At 47.6% G+C, this 9,621-nt stretch overlaps 3 non-coding genes across 3 annotated transcripts; all 3 read right to left on the bottom strand.

The window, feature by feature from the left end:
* Positions 1–3,321: 3,321 nt before the first annotated feature.
* On the bottom strand, positions 3,322–3,392 carry trnag-gcc (transfer RNA glycine (anticodon GCC)). The gene has a single exon. It is a non-coding gene; the product is annotated as a tRNA-Gly (tRNA).
* Positions 3,393–6,086: 2,694 nt separating this feature from the next.
* Positions 6,087–6,157, bottom strand: trnag-gcc (transfer RNA glycine (anticodon GCC)). Its single transcript has one exon. It is a non-coding gene; the product is annotated as a tRNA-Gly (tRNA).
* A 3,095-nt stretch (positions 6,158–9,252) lies between these two features.
* trnag-gcc (transfer RNA glycine (anticodon GCC)) lies at positions 9,253–9,323 on the bottom strand. The gene has a single exon. It is a non-coding gene; the product is annotated as a tRNA-Gly (tRNA).
* Positions 9,324–9,621: the final 298 nt, after the last annotated feature.

A 9,621-nucleotide genomic window follows, 5' to 3' on the forward strand; every position in this document is an offset into this window, starting at 1 on the left:
ATGCGTTGATGACCTGCAATCCCTTTGAGGTCAGAAGAAAGTCTATTCTTGAGTGTGTTTTACCATTTGACCAAGTGTAGCCTGGCAAGTTAGCGTTTTTGGCACGATACCTATCTGTGAGTCTAAAGTCATTAATTAGGTTTTTTAGGGCTTCTGAGCTGGAGTCCAGCTTTACAAGGGATGTTGTTAAACGATCATTTTTTGCCAACAGGCAATTTAAGTCTCCACCCAATATGATCTCCCTTCCACATAAAAGGAGTGGCTGGATTGCTTTTAGTGTTGCTAAGCGTTCTTTTAGACCAGCAGGGCAATACACATTAATAATTCTCAGATTGGCATCACCCCAACCCAAACATCAACTACAGAGAATTCTACCATCTGATATGCGTTGTAGCCTCTGGATGTCAAAATGATTCCCATTAAATAACATTGCAACCCCTGAAGACCGATTTTTGTTATCGCCCGACCACACTGATTGTCCATGGCTCCATCTGTCCTCAAACATCTTGTGATTGTCCCTATAGTTTATATTACCTTCCTGAAGTAGGTAGATGTCATGATTTTCTGAATGTAGAAATGTGAAGGCTGATTGGCATTTAACAGGATCATTTAGGCCTCTTGTGTTGAGAGATGCAATGGAAATGGGGGGCATAAGGATCAAATGGGAGAAAGCGGGGCGGCATGGTTTTCTAAGTGTCAACTATGATGCGTCTTCTTTGATCTCTTTTTCTTGGATTTTATAGCTCTTTCTTTATTCAGATAGATATTTTTTATAGATGTAACCGAAGAGACGTTAACTACATCCTCAGGCTCAAGTAAGGGATTTGAGGTTGGGGAGGGAGAGTCCCCGTGGGAGGGGATTGTTCACCTGATTGTGGTGACTCCTGGAGGCGTTTCCGTGATGGTGAATCCTTTGTGTCTCTTATCTGGGTGATGGCGATAGGTGGGACCAAAGGGACACTTGCCTGTGCTGTATCAGGGATACTTGCTTCCCCTGGGGTGGAGGAGTGATGATGTTTGCCATTATGGAGCGTATTCTCTGCGTCTTGAAGGGTCCCCGGGTTCCTCTCGTTTCTAGTACCTGGGCGGTGGTTGGGCAGTGGATCTGCCTTCTGGACTGCAGCAAGGGCCATAGGGAGGGGGATGTAGGTTGTGTCTATGATATCCTCCCCTGTGTCTGCGCTCCAGTTGATGCTTGGGTCACCTTCTGATGTCTCCTTCTCTTGGTCCTGAATTGGCTCTTGTATTGGCTGCTGAGAGACTTTGTTTGTTGGTTCTTCGTTGGTGCCTGAGCCGGAAGCCTGACTGAGCTCTGGTTCATCAGTTGCGTGTTCATCAGTTGCGCGTTCCTCATCTCGGATTTCAAGGGTTTCAAAAGGTGAAAGTTTCACCCGGTTGGAGTAAGCATGCGGGCAGTCTCTGAAGCAGTGGTTTTTGGAGGAGCAGAGGTTGCACTTGACAGGGGTTGGGCAATTTGCTAATGAGTGGTCTGTTGCTTTGCAGATCCTGCAAATATTCCGGCTACAGTCTGCTGCAAGGTGGTCTAGACTGCCACACTTCCTGCATTCTGTTGGCTGCCCATGGTAGAACATAGAACCCCTGAAGGCTCCCAACTGTATGGAGTTTGAAATGTGTCAGAGCACCCCATCCTGTTGTTGGAGACGGACCTGGAAACGTCTAGACCCGGTTTTTATTGCATCAATGTCCATTACCTCAATCGCATTTTGTACCTCACAGTGCCTTGTCATCGACATCCAGACATCCTGGTTCCTGACTTTTTCTGAAAATATCATTACATACACAGTTTTCAGATCCCTTTCTGCAAGTGGTGTCACGCTGATCTTATCAAAGCATGATGCTGAGGTTTTCTTCTTTTCAAACCTCTCCAAGCAGTTTTGGAAGTGTTGGCTGGTTGTAAAGATGACTTCAAATATATTTTTCCCAGGGTAAGCAAGTATGTATTCCAGATGGTTTGTTCCAAAATCAAGCACTTTCTGCAGGATTTGTCGGCTGAACTGTAAGCGGTCCATCTGCAGATCTTCCAGAAGGTCAAAACGTACAGCATTTCGGCGATTGGTCTGGTTTTGAGCCATGGTGAACCCACTTGGTCTTGGGTTACCACGGAAACTTTATTGCGCCCCCTTACACCGCACGACAGCAACAAAGCCAAAGGTGAACCACCACTTTGGTGATCATGGTATCTCCCCTGCCAGGTAAGTATGAGTTGGACGGGTCAGAGGCAGGGCAGTCTTGCAACGACAAAGGACACGGCGTGGTGGTTCCTGCCTCTTAGCCGGCCAAAGCTGCCCATCAACCACATTTAACCCTTAAAGACAGATCAGGCTTGAAATAGACATAGGTTCCAATCGGGGGCACAAAGTGCAGCACAGCAGCAGGGGTCTTTTTTGGACTCAATGCCAAGAAGCCAAAGGCGAGAGCCACGAACCATGCTAGCGCAGCTTCTGTCTGCAGTTTTCGGCCCATTTAAACCCAGTGTTTTGCTCCCTTTGAGCTCTACGCGTTCTGCTACCATAATACAAAGTTGACCCTTGCTCAGAGGCCTGGGAATACCCCCCAGATGCAGGGCAGTATTGTGTTATTTCGATAGCACATATAATAAAATTGGTACGATACAGAGAAGATTAGCATGGCCCCTGCGCAAGGATGACACGCAAATTCGTGAAGCGTTCCTCATTGCCAATTTGTAATGATTTTTCCAACATAAATCCCGATTCCTATCAAGCAGAGGTGGAAGAAGTACTCAGAACTTCCAGTTAAGTAAAAGTGAGGTTGCTTCTCTTGTTTTACACAGTATTTTGTGTTTTTGTCCAATCGGGGGCACAAACTGCAGCACAGCAGCAGGGGTCTTTTTGGGACTCAATGCCTATAGTCACTCAATAGCTTTACTCTCTAATTGTGTGCTAGTACAGATTCCAAACAACAGTGAAGATATGTTGCATTTGCAGAGAATGGGAACCTAGTTTTCCTCTTGGCTTACAAAGATTCTACCACTCATCTACCCACATTCACAAGACACCTTAACTACCACTACGCTGGCGAGGTCAACAGCACGGTCAACAAGGTGGATTTTTCAAAAGATATGCTATATGCTCTAAGTCATTTAAGAAGGGATACAGTCCACCGGTCATCCCTTACAGTGATTTGATGTCGAGCATCTCACTGAGTTCTCAAATCAATGGGAGTCGGCACGGAGAACATCCCTCTTTACTTGTACACTCCAAAGACCTGTGTGTTTGCTGTAGCAGAGTCCAAGTGGTGTAGGCATTATACTTTATTTTCAGACAACAAAGAACTGTCTATTGCATTGGCCGGGAATCGGACCCGGGTCTCCCACGTGGCAGGTGAGAATTCTACCACTGAACCACCAATGCTGAATTATAAAGCCAAGCCACCATACGGCAGTTGAGGCGAAAAGTTCAGCCAACAAAGACTGTTTTCCAAGCAACCACGCTTCTATATTTCATTATAAGCTCTATATCCGTAAAGACATTCTAGTGTTCCTCCCTTAAATGGATTTGATGTTTAGCATCAAACTAGTGTTTTCTAATGCCGCGGAGTCAGCACGTATAACATGCCACACAACTCAAGCGTATTACTAAAGAGATAGGTTCCAATCGGGGGCACAAAGTGCAGCACAGCAGCAGGGGTCTTTTTTGGACTCAATGCCAAAGAAGCCACAGGTGAGAGCAACGAACCATGCTAGCGCAGCTGGGGGAAAGGGTGTGGCCTGGGATGTGGAAAAGCCAAGTGAGGGTCACCGCGGGGGCTTGGACTGGGACAACTACGTTGGTGTCTGTTCTCCAGGACGGCCTCCACAATTACTCTGGTTTCTCTTCAAAGCGTATAAGTCTTTCGCCTTTTACTAAAGACTTCCGTGGAGAAGAATACCTACGAGTTCAACCTATTTTTGGTAGGCTTGGCCATTTGGCTGAGCATTCTGAGTTTGTGAAAGACAAGAAAAGAGCAGTCATTCGCACGTGGGCGGTCCAAGCTACGCAGCGCCTCTGTTACGCCAGGTCAAAAGAGCCGCACCAAACTTGTCAGAATCGAGACGTTGATCGAGGCATTGAATCACCTGATTGGACGGCGAACCAGTGAGTTGATTAATTCAGGAAATGAAGCAGTTGCTGGTTCGGACGTCACATGTCACGTGATTTGAAGCAGTTGCTGCTTCGGACGTCACATGTCACGTGATTTGAAGCAAGCTTCGAAGCACTGCTTCTATGGAATAGGAAGTCCAGGGTTGAAGCTCTGTTCGAAGCTTCAGTGTCAAACTGCCATCACTACTTCTCGGCCTTTTGGCTAAGATCAAGTTTAGTATATGTTCTTATCAGTTTAATATCTGATACGTCAGCTATACGGGGACTATATATTAAATGGATTTTTAGCACTGGGAGCTGAAAGAGGGGCTTGCCCCGTTCACTCCACGCATCGACCCGGTATTGCAGCGCCTCCGGGAACGGTGCACCCATCTCCTGCCTTGTGGAAAAACAAACAAAGACGCATCTGGAAACCACAACAAATGGTTTCAATTGAGGGGAGAAACTGTAGCACATCAGCAGCGGATCTTTTTTGGACTCAATGCCAAAGAAGCTAAAGGTGACAAATTGAACTTGCCTTGGCTCTGGAGCGTGGCACGCAGAGGGAGGCTCACTGCAAGGGACAGAGATATTTCGAGCCCAAAGGAAGGACACGCTCTGGGGAGGACATCGGCACCAGAAAGTCTTTCCTGGAGCAAAGAAGCCGCCACACATGCAAGCTGTAGCCACGTTGTCTTTGACCTTTTCTTCAACACTATAATCAGGGGAGAGCGCGAACGCATTCCCCCACTACCACAAATTATGCAGTCGAGATTCTCACATTTGGGGAATTCGCAGCGGTCAGCATAGCCGGGGTGCAATGGCCGAGCCTCGCCCTGGGTGAACCACCTTGGTGATCATGGTATCTCCCCTGCCAGGTAAGTATGAGTTGGACGGGTCAGAGGCAGGGGAGTCTTGCAACGACAAAGGACACGGCGTGGCGGTTCCTGCCTCTTAGCCGGCCAAAGCTGCCCATCAACTACATTTAACCCTTAAAGACAGATCAGGCTTGAAATAGACATAGGTTCCAATCGGGGGCACAAAGTGCAGCACAGCAGCAGGGGTCTTTTTTGGACTCAATGCCAAGAAGCCAAAGGCGAGAGCCACGAACCATGCTAGCGCAGCTTCTGTCTGCAGTTTTCGGCCCATTTAAACCCAGTGTTTTGCTCCCTTTGAGCTCTACGCGTTCTGCTACCATAATACAAAGTTGACCCTTGCTCAGAGGCCTGGGAATACCCCCCAGATGCAGGGCAGTATTGTGTTATTTCGATAGCACATATAATAAAATTGGTACGATACAGAGAAGATTAGCATGGCCCCTGCGCAAGGATGACACGCAAATTCGTGAAGCGTTCCTCATTGCCAATTTGTAATGATTTTTCCAACATAAATCCCGATTCCTATCAAGCAGAGGTGGAAGAAGTACTCAGAACTTCCAGTTAAGTAAAAGTGAGGTTGCTTCTCTTGTTTTACACAGTATTTTGTGTTTTTGTCCAATCGGGGGCACAAACTGCAGCACAGCAGCAGGGGTCTTTTTGGGACTCAATGCCTATAGTCACTCAATAGCTTTACTCTCTAATTGTGTGCTAGTACAGATTCCAAACAACAGTGAAGATATGTTGCATTTGCAGAGAATGGGAACCTAGTTTTCCTCTTGGCTTACAAAGATTCTACCACTCATCTGCCCACATTCACAAGACACCTTAACTACCACTACGCTGGCGAGGTCAACAGCACGGTCAACAAGGTGGATTTTTCAAAAGATATGCTATATGCTCTAAGTCATTTAAGAAGGGATACAGTCCACCGGTCATCCCTTACAGTGATTTGATGTCGAGCATCTCACTGAGTTCTCAAATCAATGGGAGTCGGCACGGAGAACATCCCTCTTTACTTGTACACTCCAAAGACCTGTGTGTTTGTTGTAGCAGAGTCCGAGTGGTGTAGGCATTATACTTTATTTTCAGACAACAAAGAACTGTCTATTGCATTGGCCGGGAATCGGACCCGGGTCTCCCACGTGGCAGGTGAGAATTCTACCACTGAACCACCAATGCTGAATTATAAAGCCAAGCCACCATACGGCAGTTGAGGCGAAAAGTTCAGCCAACAAAGACTGTTTTCCAAGCAACCACGCTTCTATATTTCATTATAAGCTCTATATCCGTAAAGACATTCTAGTGTTCCTCCCTTAAATGGATTTGATGTTTAGCATCAAACTAGTGTTTTCTAATGCCGCGGAGTCAGCACGTATAACATGCCACACAACTCAAGCGTATTACTAAAGAGATAGGTTCCAATCGGGGGCACAAAGTGCAGCACAGCAGCAGGGGTCTTTTTTGGACTCAATGCCAAAGAAGCCACAGGTGAGAGCAACGAACCATGCTAGCGCAGCTGGGGGAAAGGGTGTGGCCTGGGATGTGGAAAAGCCAAGTGAGGGTCACCGCGGGGGCTTGGACTGAGACAACTACGTTGGTGTCTGTTCTCCAGGACGGCCTCCACAATTACTCTGGTTTCTCTTCAAAGCGTATAAGTCTTTCGCCTTTTACTAAAGACTTCCGTGGAGAGGAACACCTACGAGTTCAACCTATTTTTGGTAGGCTTGGCCATTTGGCTGAGCGTTCTGAGTTTGTGAAAGACAAGAAAAGAGCAGTCATTCGCACGTGGGCGGTCCAAGCTACGCAGCGCCTCTGTTACGCCAGGTCAAAAGAGCCGCACCAAGACCTGCGGCGACTGCGCAACGAGTCCGTCTCCCGCAGCAAACGTTAGGGGTCATCGCTTCTCGGCCTTTTGGCTAAGATCAAGTGTAGTATCTGTTCTTAACAGTTTAATATCTGATACGTCCCCTATACGGGGACTATATATTAAATGGATTTTTAGCACTGGGAGCTGAAAGAGGGGCTTGCCCCGTTCACTCCACGCATCGACCCGGTATTGCAGCGCCTCCGGGAACGGTGCACCCATCTCCTGCCTTGTGGAAAAACAAACAAAGATGCATCTGGAAACCACAACAAATGGTTTCAATTGAGGGAAGAAACTGCAGCACATCAGCAGCGGATCTTTTTTGGACTCAATGCCAAAGAAGCTAAAGGTGACAAATTGAACTTGCCTTGGCTCTGGAGCGTGGCACGCAGAGGGAGGCTCACTGCAAGGGACAGAGATATTTCGAGCCCAAAGGAAGGACACGCTCTGGGGAGGACATCGGCACCAGAAAGTCTTTCCTGGAGCAAAGAAGCCGCCACACATGCAAGCTGTAGCCACGTTGTCTTTGACCTTTTCTTCAACACTATAATCAGGGGAGAGCGCGAACGCAGTCCCCCACTACCACAAATTATGCAGTCGAGATTCTCACATTTGGGGAATTCGCAGCGGTCAGCATAGCCGGGGTGCAATGGCCGAGCCTCGCCCTGGGTGAACCACCTTGGTGATCATGGTATCTCCCCTGCCAGGTAAGTATGAGTTGGACGGGTCAGAGGCAGGGGAGTCTTGCAACGACAAAGGACACGGCGTGGCGGGTCCTGCCTCTTAGCCGGCCAAAGCTGCCCATCAACCACATTTAACCCTTAAAGACAGATCAGGCTTGAAATAGACATAGGTTCCAATCGGGGGCACAAAGTGCAGCACAGCAGCAGCGGATCTTTTTTGGACTCAATGCCAAAGAAGCTAAAGGTGACAAATTGAACTTGCCTTGGCTCTGGAGCGTGGCACGCAGAGGGAGGCTCACTGCAAGGGACAGAGATATTTCGAGCCCAAAGGAAGGACACGCTCTGGGGAGGACATCGGCACCAGAAAGTCTTTCCTGGAGCAAAGTAGCCGCTACACATGCAAGCTGTAGCCACGTTGTCTTTGACCTTTTCTTCAACACTATAATCAGGGGAGAGCGCGAACGCAGTCCCCCACTACCACAAATTATGCAGTCGAGATTCTCACATTTGGGGAATTCGCAGCGGTCAGCATAGCCGGGGTGCAATGGCCGAGCCTCGCGCTGGGTGAACCACCTTGGTGATCATGGTATCTCCCCTGCCAGGTAAGTATGAGTTGGACGGGTCAGAGGCAGGGGAGTCTTGCAACGACAAAGGACACGGCGTGGCGGGTCCTGCCTCTTAGCCGGCCAAAGCTGCCCATCAACCACATTTAACCCTTAAAGACAGATCAGGCTTGAAATAGACATAGGTTCCAATCGGGGGCACAAAGTGCAGCACAGCAGCAGGGGCTTTTTTGGTACTCAATGCCAAGAAGCCAAAGGCGAGAGCCACGAACCATGCTAGCGCAGCTTCTGTCTGCAGTTTTCGGTCCCATTTAAACCCAGTGTTTTGTCTCCCTTTGAGCTCTACGCGTTCTGCTACCATAATACAAAGTTGACCCTTGCTCAGAGGCCTGGGAATACCCCCCAGATGCAGGGCAGTATTGTGTTATTTCGATAGCACATATAATAAAATTGGTACGATACAGAGAAGATTAGCATGGCCCCTGCGCAAGGATGACACGCAAATTCGTGAAGCGTTCCTCATTGCCAATTTGTAATGATTTTTCCAACATAAATCCCGATTCCTATCAAGCAGAGGTGGAAGAAGTACTCAGAACTTCCAGTTAAGTAAAAGTGAGGTTGCTTCTCTTGTTTTTACACAGTATTTTGTGTTTTTTGTCCAATCGGGGGCACAAACTGCAGCACAGCAGCAGGGGTCTTTTTGGGACTCAATGCCTATAGTCACTCAATAGCTTTACTCTCTAACTTGTGTGCTAGTACAGATTCCAAACAACAGTGAAGATATGTTGCCTGAGACTGCCGAAGGCACACAGGGGATAGGCTAGTTTCCCTCTTAGCTTACAAAGATTCTACCACTCATCTGCCCACATTCACAAGACACCTTAACTACCACTACGCTGGCGAGGTCAACAGCACGGTCAACAAGGTGGATTTTTCAAAAGATATGCTATATACTCTAAGTCATTTAAGAAGGGATACAGTACACCGGTCATCCCTTACAGTGATTTGATGTCGAGCATCTCACTGAGTTCTCAAATCAATGGGAGTCGGCACGGAGAACATCCCTCTTTACTTGTACACTCCAAAGACCTGTGTGTTTGCTGTAGCAGAGTCCAAGTGGTGTAGGCATTATACTTTATTTTCAGACAACAAAGAACTGTCTATTGCATTGGCCGGGAATCGGACCCGGGTCTCCCACGTGGCAGGTGAGAATTCTACCACTGAACCACCAATGCTGAATTATAAAGCCAAGCCACCATACGGCAGTTGAGGCGAAAAGTTCAGCCAACAAAGACTGTTTTCCAAGCAACCACGCTTCTATATTTCATTATAAGCTCTATATCCGTAAAGACATTCTAGTGTTCCTCCCTTAAATGGATTTGATGTTTAGCATCAAACTAGTGTTTTCTAATGCCGCGGAGTCAGCACGTATAACATGCCACACAACTCAAGCGTATTACTAAAGAGATAGGTTCCAATCGGGGGCACAAAGTGCAGCACAGCAGCAGGGGTCTTTTTTGGACTCAATGCCAA

The sequence above is a fragment of the Notothenia coriiceps genome, unplaced genomic scaffold (genome assembly GCF_000735185.1).
Source record: "Notothenia coriiceps isolate Sejong01 unplaced genomic scaffold, NC01 NC01_scaffold00006326, whole genome shotgun sequence".
NCBI classification, from domain to species: Eukaryota; Metazoa; Chordata; class Actinopteri; order Perciformes; family Nototheniidae; genus Notothenia; species Notothenia coriiceps.